Source organism: Ornithorhynchus anatinus, chromosome X4 (genome assembly GCF_004115215.2).
Source record: "Ornithorhynchus anatinus isolate Pmale09 chromosome X4, mOrnAna1.pri.v4, whole genome shotgun sequence".
Taxonomy (NCBI): Eukaryota; Metazoa; Chordata; class Mammalia; order Monotremata; family Ornithorhynchidae; genus Ornithorhynchus; species Ornithorhynchus anatinus.
In genome coordinates this window covers 1,932,179-1,942,426 of record NC_041752.1, presented here as the reverse complement: position 1 = coordinate 1,942,426, position 10,248 = coordinate 1,932,179, and positions in this window count along the sequence as shown.

Here is a 10,248-nt window from a genome sequence, read left to right as displayed (position 1 = left end):
CTGTACTATGCGTTAGGGTGAATAGAAGCCAATCAGGTTGGACAGTCCTCTCCCACATGGGGCTCACAGTCTTAATCCCCATTTTACAGCTGAGGGAACTGAGGTACAGAGAAGTGAAGTGACTCACCCAAGTTCACCCAACTAACAAGTGGTGGAGCTGGTATTAGAACCCAGGTCCTTCTGACTCCCTGGTCTGTGTTCTATGTCCTGGGCCAAGCTGCTTCTCACAGTGAGAAGTGACTTGAAGTGACTTGTCCAATGTCACACCACAGGCAATTAGCGGAGCTGGAATTAAAACCCAGGTCCTTTGACCCTCAAGTCCTTTGACCCTCAAGTCCTTTGACCCCCCCCCCCCGAGGACTGAGCTTTTTCCACTAGGCCAGGCTGCTTTCCATGCTGATTCTGGGTGTTGGATTCGCTCCCTGACCTAGGGGAAGTCATTTAGAGTCTGGCAGTGGCTCTGGGTTGGGTGAGAATTTGGAGAAGTAGGGGAGGGGGCTTTTGGGGTGAAGGCGAGATGGGAGGCCCATCAGCCCATGATTGAAGCATCTTCCCACCCCCCCCCCCCACTGAATGGCTGTAGGGCTCTAGGCTTCTGTGCAACTGGATGGACTCGAGAGGCGGCGTGTGTCTGGTTTTATACCGGATGGTGTGGTTTTCTGATAGGAAATGTGAAGTTTTATTTCCGGAATTTTCTCTGGGACACCCAGTTTCCTTCCACGGTGGATCCCAGCTGGGTGCAGGACCCTTGGCCGGGTTTAGGGAGTGTTGACTGGAGAGACACTCTCAGTTCTCACCAGCTAATGCGAGACAGCGGCCATGGGTCATTGTGTGCGGTAAGCTGTGAGTCTCAGGTCCCCCTGTACAGTCCCGTTGCTGTCCTCACCACCATCTGTGGCCCATCTGTCTACCAGCCGTCTCAAATGAAAAGTAGAAGGACTTGGGTTCGGATGCCGGCTCTCCTGATCTCCCACCGGTTGACCTCGGACGAGTCATTTAACCTCCCGGGGCGCTGGTTTCCCTCATCTGTAAAATGGTGATCTGATACCCATTTTCCCACCATTTTGGGCGGTGGTGGGGCAGGGATGGCCCCCACCCAGATGATCTCGCATCTACCCCAGTGTTTAGGACGGTGCTCGGTTTAGTGAATGCTTAACACATACCACAGAGATTATTGAAAGGGATGGGCAGAGAGAGGCTGAGAGACGCCCAGCCTCTTGGTGGAGCGCAAGTCTTTCTGGGCACTGGCCTCTCAGGATGGAAAAACGGATGGAGGGCCCAGGGTTGATGGAGCCAAGTTCAGAACCTGGGGGAAAGGGGTGAGGACTGGGGTGTGCATGAGGAGAACAGAGTATAAACTCTAGATTGGAAGCTCACTGAGGGCGGGGAACCAATCCAACAATTGTATTTACTGAGCACGTATTGTGTGCTGGAGAGTTGGTATGCATTTACCAACTCTCTTGCATTATACTCTCCCAAGAGTTTAATAAAGTGCTCTGCACATGGTAAGCTCTCAATAGATACCATGGATTGACTGAGAATAGAAAAAATATTTCCATCGTGTTGCTCTAGTACTATTTCTTGATATACTTTGGCTTCCACCATGTGACTGTCCCTCTTTGTTCTTCCTTTTTTTAATGTTTTTTTAATGGTGTTAAACACTTACTATGTGCCAGGCAATGTAATAAACGCCAGCGTAGGAACAAGTTAATCAGGTTGGACACAGTCCTTGTCCCACCTGGGCTCACGGTCTTAATCTCCATTTTACAGATGAGGTCACTGAGGCCCAGTGAAGTGACTCTTCCAAGATCATGCAGCAGACCAGTGGCAGAGTAGGGATTAAAAAAAAAAAATGTTGGTATTTGTTAAGCGCTTACTATGTGCCGAGCACTGTTCTAAGCGCTGGGGTAGACATAGGGGAATCATGTTGGATTAGAACCCAAGGCCTCTGACTCCCAGGCCTAGGCTCTTTCCAATTGGCCACGCTGCTTCCTTGGTGGGTATTGGCCCTTGTCTTACACTGTTTCAGTGGTTTTATCATTTGATCTTTATGTGTCTGTCACCGCTATTATTCAGAGGCCTAGTGGAGAGAGCCCAGACCTGAGAGTTAGAGGATTTGGGTTCTAATCCCGCTCCTGCCCCTTGCCTGTTGCGTGACCTCGGGCAAGTCACCTGTCCGGATCTCGGTTTCCTCAGCTGTAAAATGGGGATTTGACAGTCATCCTCCCCCTACTTAGACTGTGAGTCCCATGTGGCACAGGGTCTGTGTTGACCTGCTGAGAAGCATTGAGAACACTTAGTATGTAGCACTAACGGCGGTGTTGATGAAGGAGATGTTTTAAAGGGACAGGAAGCTGTGGGAATTGGAGGAGAATGGAGTGTGGAGAGAGAGGGAGCATCCATAGCTACATAGTTAAATCTTATAAATGATTGTCTTCATTGCTTGGTGAAACCTTTAGGGACCGGCTTGATTATCAGCGTAGGATCACCTCACGGTCATGGGAGTTGATGGGAAATGGAGTGATAATTATAATAACATGCGGAGGTACCCCTTGAAGATACAGAACAGCTTAGACCAGGTCGTTTACGAGTTCGGAAGCGTGCGGCTTATGGAGGGATTTTATAAAGGAGTTGGACTCGTTCTCCAGGATCCATGGTGTCAGCTAAATTGGTGTCCCAAAATAGAGCGAGGTCACTGCATGATAGCTTGAATTTACCCAAGCCCCAAAAGACTAGCTCTAACCCAGTCTTCCCAGAGATTTTTTGGAGATTAGCACATGCCGAAATCAGAGGACCTGGGTTGTAATCCTGGCTCTGCCAGTTGGCTGCTGCATCACCTTGGGCAAGTCGTTTCACTTAAAAAATAATGTGTCATTTTTCAGGTGCTTAGCATATATTAAGCTCTGGAATAGATACACTCTGAGGCCCACGTAGGACCGATTATCTTCTAAATGGGAGGTAGAACAGGTTTGGGATCCCCATGCTGCAGATGAGGGAACTGAGGCTCTGAGATGTGAAGTGACACATCTAAGGTCACATGGCAGGTGAGTGCTGGAACTGGGATTAGAACCCAAGTCCTCTGATGCCCAGGCTCTTTGCACCAGGACACACTGCTTCGCTTCCAGGGCCCTTAGTGTCATTTGCCCCCATTTAGAGCTCGATAAATATGCCTAACCTATTCCTCCCCACGTGATTTCAGTAGCGATTGGATAAAATGGTGGTATTTGTTAAGCGCTTACTACGTGCAAAGCACTGTTCTAAGCACTGGGGGATACAAGGTGATCAGGTTGTGCCATGTGGGGCTCACAGTCTTAATCCCCATTTTACAGATGAGGGAACTGAGGCACAGAGAAGTGAAGTGACTTGCCCAAAGTCACACAGCTGGCAAGCTGCGGAGCCGGGATTAGAACCCATGCCCTCTAATTCCCAAGCCCGTGCTATTTCCACTGAGCCACGCTGCTTCTCCAGGATAAGGAAGCATGGACAGCCCTGAATGGGAAGAGAACCATTTGCGTCGTGGTGTGGAAGGGATTTGTTGCCAAATTGTAGTTTTCAAGCACTTAATACAGTGCTCTGCACATGATAAGGGCTCAATAAATATGAATGAATGAATGAATCTCAATCAGCGGTTCCCTTGATGGGGAGCCCCAGTCTGTGAGGTTATTATGAAAAATAATAATTGTGGTATTTAAGTGTTTACTATATGCTAAGCACTGAACTAAACTCTGGGATAGATACAGGATCATCAGGTCCCATATGGGGCTCCCAAGTAGAAGTAGGAGGGAGAAAAGGTTTTGAATCCCCATTTTCCATATGAGGAAACTGAGTCCCAGAGAGGTAGAGTGAATTGCTCAAGGTCAGCCGTCAGGCAGGTGACAGAGCCGGGACTAGAACGCAGGTCTCTGACTCCCAGTCCTATGCTGTTTCCCCTATGCCACTCTATCAAACTCAGGAAAAGACAGCCAGAAATGGGTCAAAGGTGGGATCAGATAAGAAACCAGGTTGGGACAGAGGAAATGACATTAACCTGTAGAGAACTGCTGTAGGGATCGGGCCCCCTGAAAATCATCCTGCCGAAATCCCCCTGCTTCTCTGCTCTCAGTTGGTCAGTACGAAAGAGGAGTGGCAAAAGGAAACTTTATTTTCAACCGATTAAGACTCGGCCGACTCACCGTGGACATTGCTGACGGACGCTGGTTTATAGTAATAGTAATGATATTGTTAAACATTTACTATGTGCCAAACACTATACTAAGTGTCAGTGTTAGGGTGAGAAGCAGCGTGGCTCACTGGAAAGAGCACGGGCTTTGGAGTCAGAGGTCATGGGTTCGAACCCCGGCTCTACCACTTGTCAGCTGTGTGACTTTGGGCAAGTCACTTAACTTCTCGGTGCCTCAGTTACCTCATCTGTAAAATGGGGATTAAGACTGTGAGCCCCACGTGGGACAACCTGATTCCCCTGTGTCTACCCCAGCACTTAGAACAGTGCTCGGCACATAGTAAGCGCTTAACAAATACCAACATTATTAGGGTGGATACAAGCAAATTGGGTTGGACACAGTCCCTGTCCCACGTGGGGCCCACAGTCTCAATCCCCATTTGACAGACAAGGGAACCGAGGCCCAGAGAAGTGAAGTGACTTGCCCAGGGTCACACAACAGATGTGGCAGAGCCAGGATTATTCATTCATTCAATAGTATTTATTGAGCACTTACTATGTGCAGAGCACCGTACTAAGCACTCGGAATATATAATTCTGATTGCCAGGCCCGTGCTCTGCTATGCCATGCTGCTTCTCCAAAGCTCCCGGCGGGGCAGAGATTACATGCCCTGCCTCTGTTCCTCTAGTCACGGTTCCCTCCCGCTCTGAATGTATTCATTATCGCCTCTGTCTTTCCTATGGTGTTTGTGTTTTTATTGTCGTTTCATCTCTTCTTGAGTGTCTGCCATAAACTTCCTCCCCTCCCTGACATACCTTTTTAGATCAGTGACCTTGCGGGAGCCAGAGCCTGGGTCGAATTTTCCCCTGTGGAATAGGGACTGACTCCAATCTAATAATACTAACTGACTTTGTGAAGCACTTCCTATGTGACAAGAACTGTAGTAAGTGCTGGGTTAGAGAGGAAATAATGCATTTGGATAAAGTTCCTGTTCTGCTCGGGACTAAAGGCAAAAGTCTAAATGCAAGGGGGAACAGGTATTGAATCCTCCTGGTGAGTGGAAATGAAGGGTATTTATTAATCCCTTACTGTTTTCAGAGCACTTTATCGAGCACTTGGGAGAAGATGATGCAGAAGGATTGGTAGAATCCTCATTTTTCAGATGAGGAAACTGAGGGCCAGAGAAGCGAGGTGACTCACCCAAGGTGACTTGCCCAGCAGGCATGTGGCAGAGCTGGGATGGCTACCTATGTCAACCGGGCCCCTGCCTCTAGACCTGCGGTTTCCCTGATTATCACTTGATCAGTAGCATTTATTGAGCCCTTACTGTGTGCAGAGCACTGTACTAAGTACTTAGGAGAACACAGTACATCAGAGGTGGTAGACACATTCCCTGCCCATGAAGAGCTTACAGTTTAAAAGGGGAGAGAGACGTTAAATTATGGTTATGAACCAAAGTAACGTGATTATCTGATGAAAGATAATGTATCAGCCTAGCACTTAATGGAGTGTTTGAGGTGCAGTAAGCACTTGATAAACATTCATTCATTCAATAGTATTTATTGAGCGCTTACTATGGGCAGAGGACTGTACTTCAACATCCATATGGATGTACCCGACGACTCCTCTGCCGCCTGCCTGCTATCCCTCCTCGACTCTGCCGACCTCCTCCTCCACCATACCGCGCCCACTCACCGACTCGGTCACACCCTCGATCTCGTCATCTCCTACCGCTGCACTATCTCCTCCCTCACCGACTCTGAAATCCCTCTCTCTGACCATAACCTTCTCACCTGCCTCATCTCGCACACTCCCTCCCCCTGCAAATCTTCGCTACTGCCCCACAGAGACCTCCGCTCTCTCGATCCCATCCGTCTTTCCAATAGCATCTCTCTTCACCTTGCCGCCCTGTCCTCTCTTCCCACTCTTGACGATCGGGTCTCCGCTCTCAACTCCACCCTCTCTACTCATCTCGACTCTCTCGCCCCCCTTTCCCTCCGCCGCTCTCGCTCCACTAACCCACAGCCCTGGATCACCTCCTCCGTCCGCCTCCTACGCTCCTATGCTCGAGCTGCTGAGCGCCGCTGGCGAAAGTCCAAGCACCAAGCCGACCTCACACACTGCAAATTTATCCTTTCCTGCCTTAACTCTGCCCTCTCCTCCGCCAGGCAAAGCTTCTTCTCCTCCCTCATCGACACCCATGCCCGTCACCCCCACCGATTGTTCCGGGCCTTTAACTCTCTCCTTAGGCCCCCTGTTCCTCCCCCTCCCCCATCTCTCACCCCAATGATCTGGCCACCTATTTCCTCACGAAAATCAACACGATCAGGTCTGAGCTCCCCAAAGTCACCCCTCCGCCTCTCCCCTCCCCCCCACCGACCCCCTTCCCTACTTTCCCATCCTTCCCTGCAGTATCCTCAGAGGAGATCTCCTCCCTCCTCGCAAGTGCCACCCCCTCCACCTGCGCCTCGGACCCCATTCCCTCACACCTTATTAAAACCGTTGCCCCGGCCCTCCTACCTTCCTTAACTTCTATTTTTAACCACTCAATCTCCAAGGGCTCCTTCCCCTCTGCCTTCAAACATGCCCACGTCTCCCCCATCCTAAAAAAACCTGCTCTCGACCCCACTTCCCCCTCCAGTTATAGCCCTATCTCCCTACTACCCTTCCTTTCCAAAATCCTAGAACGAGTCGTCTACAATCGATGCTTAGAATTCCTTAACTTCCATTTTCTCCTAGACCCCCCTCCAATCTGTCTTCCGTCCCCTCCACTCTACCGAGACTGCTCTCTCTAAGGTCACCCATGACCTCCTTCTTGCCAAATCCAATGGCTCCTACTCCATTCTGATCCTCTTTGACCTCTCTGCTGCCTTTGACACTGTCGACCATCCCCTCCTCCTCCATACCTTATCTCACCTTGGCTTCACGGACTCCGTCCTCTCCCGGTTCTCCTCTTACCTCTCTGGCCGGTCATTCTCGGTCTCCTTCGCTGGAGCCTCCTCCCCCTCCCATCCTTTAACTGTTGGAGTTCCTCAAGGGTCAGTTCTTGGCCCTCTTCTGTTCTCCATTTACACTCACTCCCTCGGTGGACTCATTCGCTCTCACGGCTTTGACTACCATCTCTACGCAGATGACACGCAGATCTACATCTCCGCCCCGTCCTCTCCCCCTCCCTTCGGGCTCGCATCTCCTCCCGCCTCCGGGACGTCTCCACCTGGATGTCGGCCCGCCACCTAAAACTCAACATGAGCAAGACTGAGCTCCTCATCTTCCCTCCCAAACCCGGTCCTCTCCCAGACTTCTCTATCACCGTGGATGGCACGACCATCCTTCCCGTCTCTCGGGCCCGCAATCTCGGTGTCATCCTTGACTCGTCCCTCTCGTTCACCCCACACATCCTATCCGTTACCGAGACCTGCAGGTTTCACCTCTACAATATTGCCAAGATCTGCCCTTTCCTCTCCACCCAAATGGCTACCTTACTGTTACGGGCTCTCATTTATATCCCGGCTAGATTACCGTGTCAGCCTTCTCTCTGACCTCCCTTCCTCCTCTCTCGCCCCGCTCCAGTCTATTCTTCACTCCGCTGCCCGGCTCATCTTCCCGCAGAAACGATCTGGGCATGTCACTCCCCTTCTTAAACAACTCCAGTGGTTGCCTGTCAACCTCCGCTCCAAACAAAAACTTCTCATTCTAGGCTTCAAGGCTCTCCATCACCTTGCCCCTTTCTACCTCTCTTCCCTTCTCTCTTTCTACCGCCCACCCCGCACGCTCCGCTCCTCTGCCGCCCACCTCCTCGCCGTCCCTCGGTCTCGCCCATCCCGCCGTCGACCCCCGGGTCAAGTCCTCCCGCGGTCCCGGAACGCCCTCCCTCCTCACCTCCGCCAAACTGATTCTCTTTCCCTCTTCAAAACCCTACTTAAAACTCACCTCCTCCAAGAGGCATTCCCAGACTGAGCTCCTCTTCTCCCTCTACTCCCTCTGCCATCCCCCCTTTACCTCTCCGCAGCTTAACCCTCTTTTTCCCCTTTTCCCTCTGCTCCTCCACCTCTCCCTTCCCATCCCCACAGCACTGTACTCGTCCGCTCAACTGTATATATTTTCGTTACCCTATTTATTTTGTTAATGAATTGTACATCGCCTCGATTCTATTTAGTTGCCATTGTTTTTACGAGATGTTCTTCCCCTCGACTCTATTTATTGCCATTGTTCTCGTCTGTCCGTCTCCCCCGATTAGACTGTAAGCCCGTCAAACGGCAGGGACCGTCTCTATCTGTTGCCGACTTGTTCATCCCAAGAGCTTAGTACAGTGCTCTGCACATAGTAAGCGCTCAATAAATACTATTGAATGAATACTAAGAACTTGGAATGTACTCTTAAATGTATTTTCCCAGCGTTCAGTGCAGTGTCACTAGTGATTCTACTGCATTCAGTAGGTTCTCAGTAAGTAGCACCACTACTGCTTGGCTTGGCATTCAGTAGGTGCTCAGTAAATAGTGCTGATATTACTGGGCTTTTAGTGGGCGTTGAATAAGTAGTGCTATTATTATTACTACTCTGGGTTTGGCTTTGAGAAGGCACTCAGCAAATGCTGTTGATAATGACTGTGGAAGTGGAGACCGGTGAATATAGAGAACAGTAAAAGAGAACTCAAGTTCTATGTGTTAGCCACAGTTGCCAAATGAATAGTAATAATGATAATTATTATGGTATTTGTTAAGCGCTTACTAGTTATTAGTGAGCACATAACAAATACCAGCATTATTACGGTTGTTACATGTGCCAGGCACTCTAATAAATGCTGGGGTGGAAGCAAGTAAATGGGGTCCACAGTTTTAATCCCCATTTTACAAATGAGGAAACTGAGGCACAGAAAAGTGAAGTGACTTGCCCAAGGTTACACAGCAGCTGAGTGGCAGAGCCGGGATCAGAACTGGTTGTTTGTTAACAAGCGACAGAAAGCGATTCAGTAATATGCGAGTTACAGATGATAAATTTATTGATATCAATGTCTGTCTCCCCCCCAGACCGTAAAGTAGATGTGGGGAGGGAAGGTGTCTATCTCCTCTGTTGTATTGTCCTTTCAAGTGTTTAGTACAGGGCTCTGCACCCAGGAAGTCCTCAATAAGCATAATTGATTGATGGGGAAGGATTCGAGAGGACGGGAAGAGAGACGCCAGCTGGGCATTATGTTACGGTAACGCCCACCTGGAACACCGGACTGCTGGTTTGGAAGGGAGAACTGGAAATGAATGAGCATCATTTGGGCGAAAGAGGAAACGGATGTATCTCCGTCGGGGAGAGGAAATAAGAAGGGGCTCTGGAATGGTTCCTTTCAAGGACTCTGTGTGTATCCCTGATGTCAAATCAGTGGTATTTGAGCCCTTACTGTGTGCGGAGCACTGTACCAACTGCTTGGGGGAGTACAATGCAGTAGAATTAGTAGACATGTTCCCTGCCCATAACGAGGTTGCATTCTATGGGGGGAGACGGACAATAAAATGAATGAGAGCCCACGGTTGGGGAGGTCGGACTCCTGTTCCCCATTTTGAGGATGAGGGAACTGGAGCCTGGAGAGGTCAAATGATTCCCCGGATGTCACACAGCTTCCCGACTGACAATAGATTGATTAGATTTATCCAGTGCCTACCAGGGGCAGAGCACTGTGCTGAAAGTTTGGGAGAGTACAACATAACAGAAATGGTAGATGTGTTGCATGCCCACGGTGAGCTTAATCTAGAGGACTGTAAATTGTCCCGGTCCTGAGCTCTCTCCACCAGGCCACTCCACCTCCTTATACCCTTCTAGTCTGTCATCTCTCAATTTATGTCTTAAGTGACTCAGGTGGTATGTGGCTTGTCTATAATTTTTTTTAAAATATGGTATTTATTAAGCATTTACTATGTACCTACTAAGAGCTGCGGTAGATAGGAGATAATCCATTTGGACATGGTCCCTGCCCCAAATGGGGCTCACAGTCTTAACCCCTCTTTTATCGATGAGGTAACTGAGGCCCAGAGAAGTGAAGCAACTGGCCCGAGGTCACATAGCAGATGAGTGGCGGTCCCGGCATCAGACCCCGGGTCCT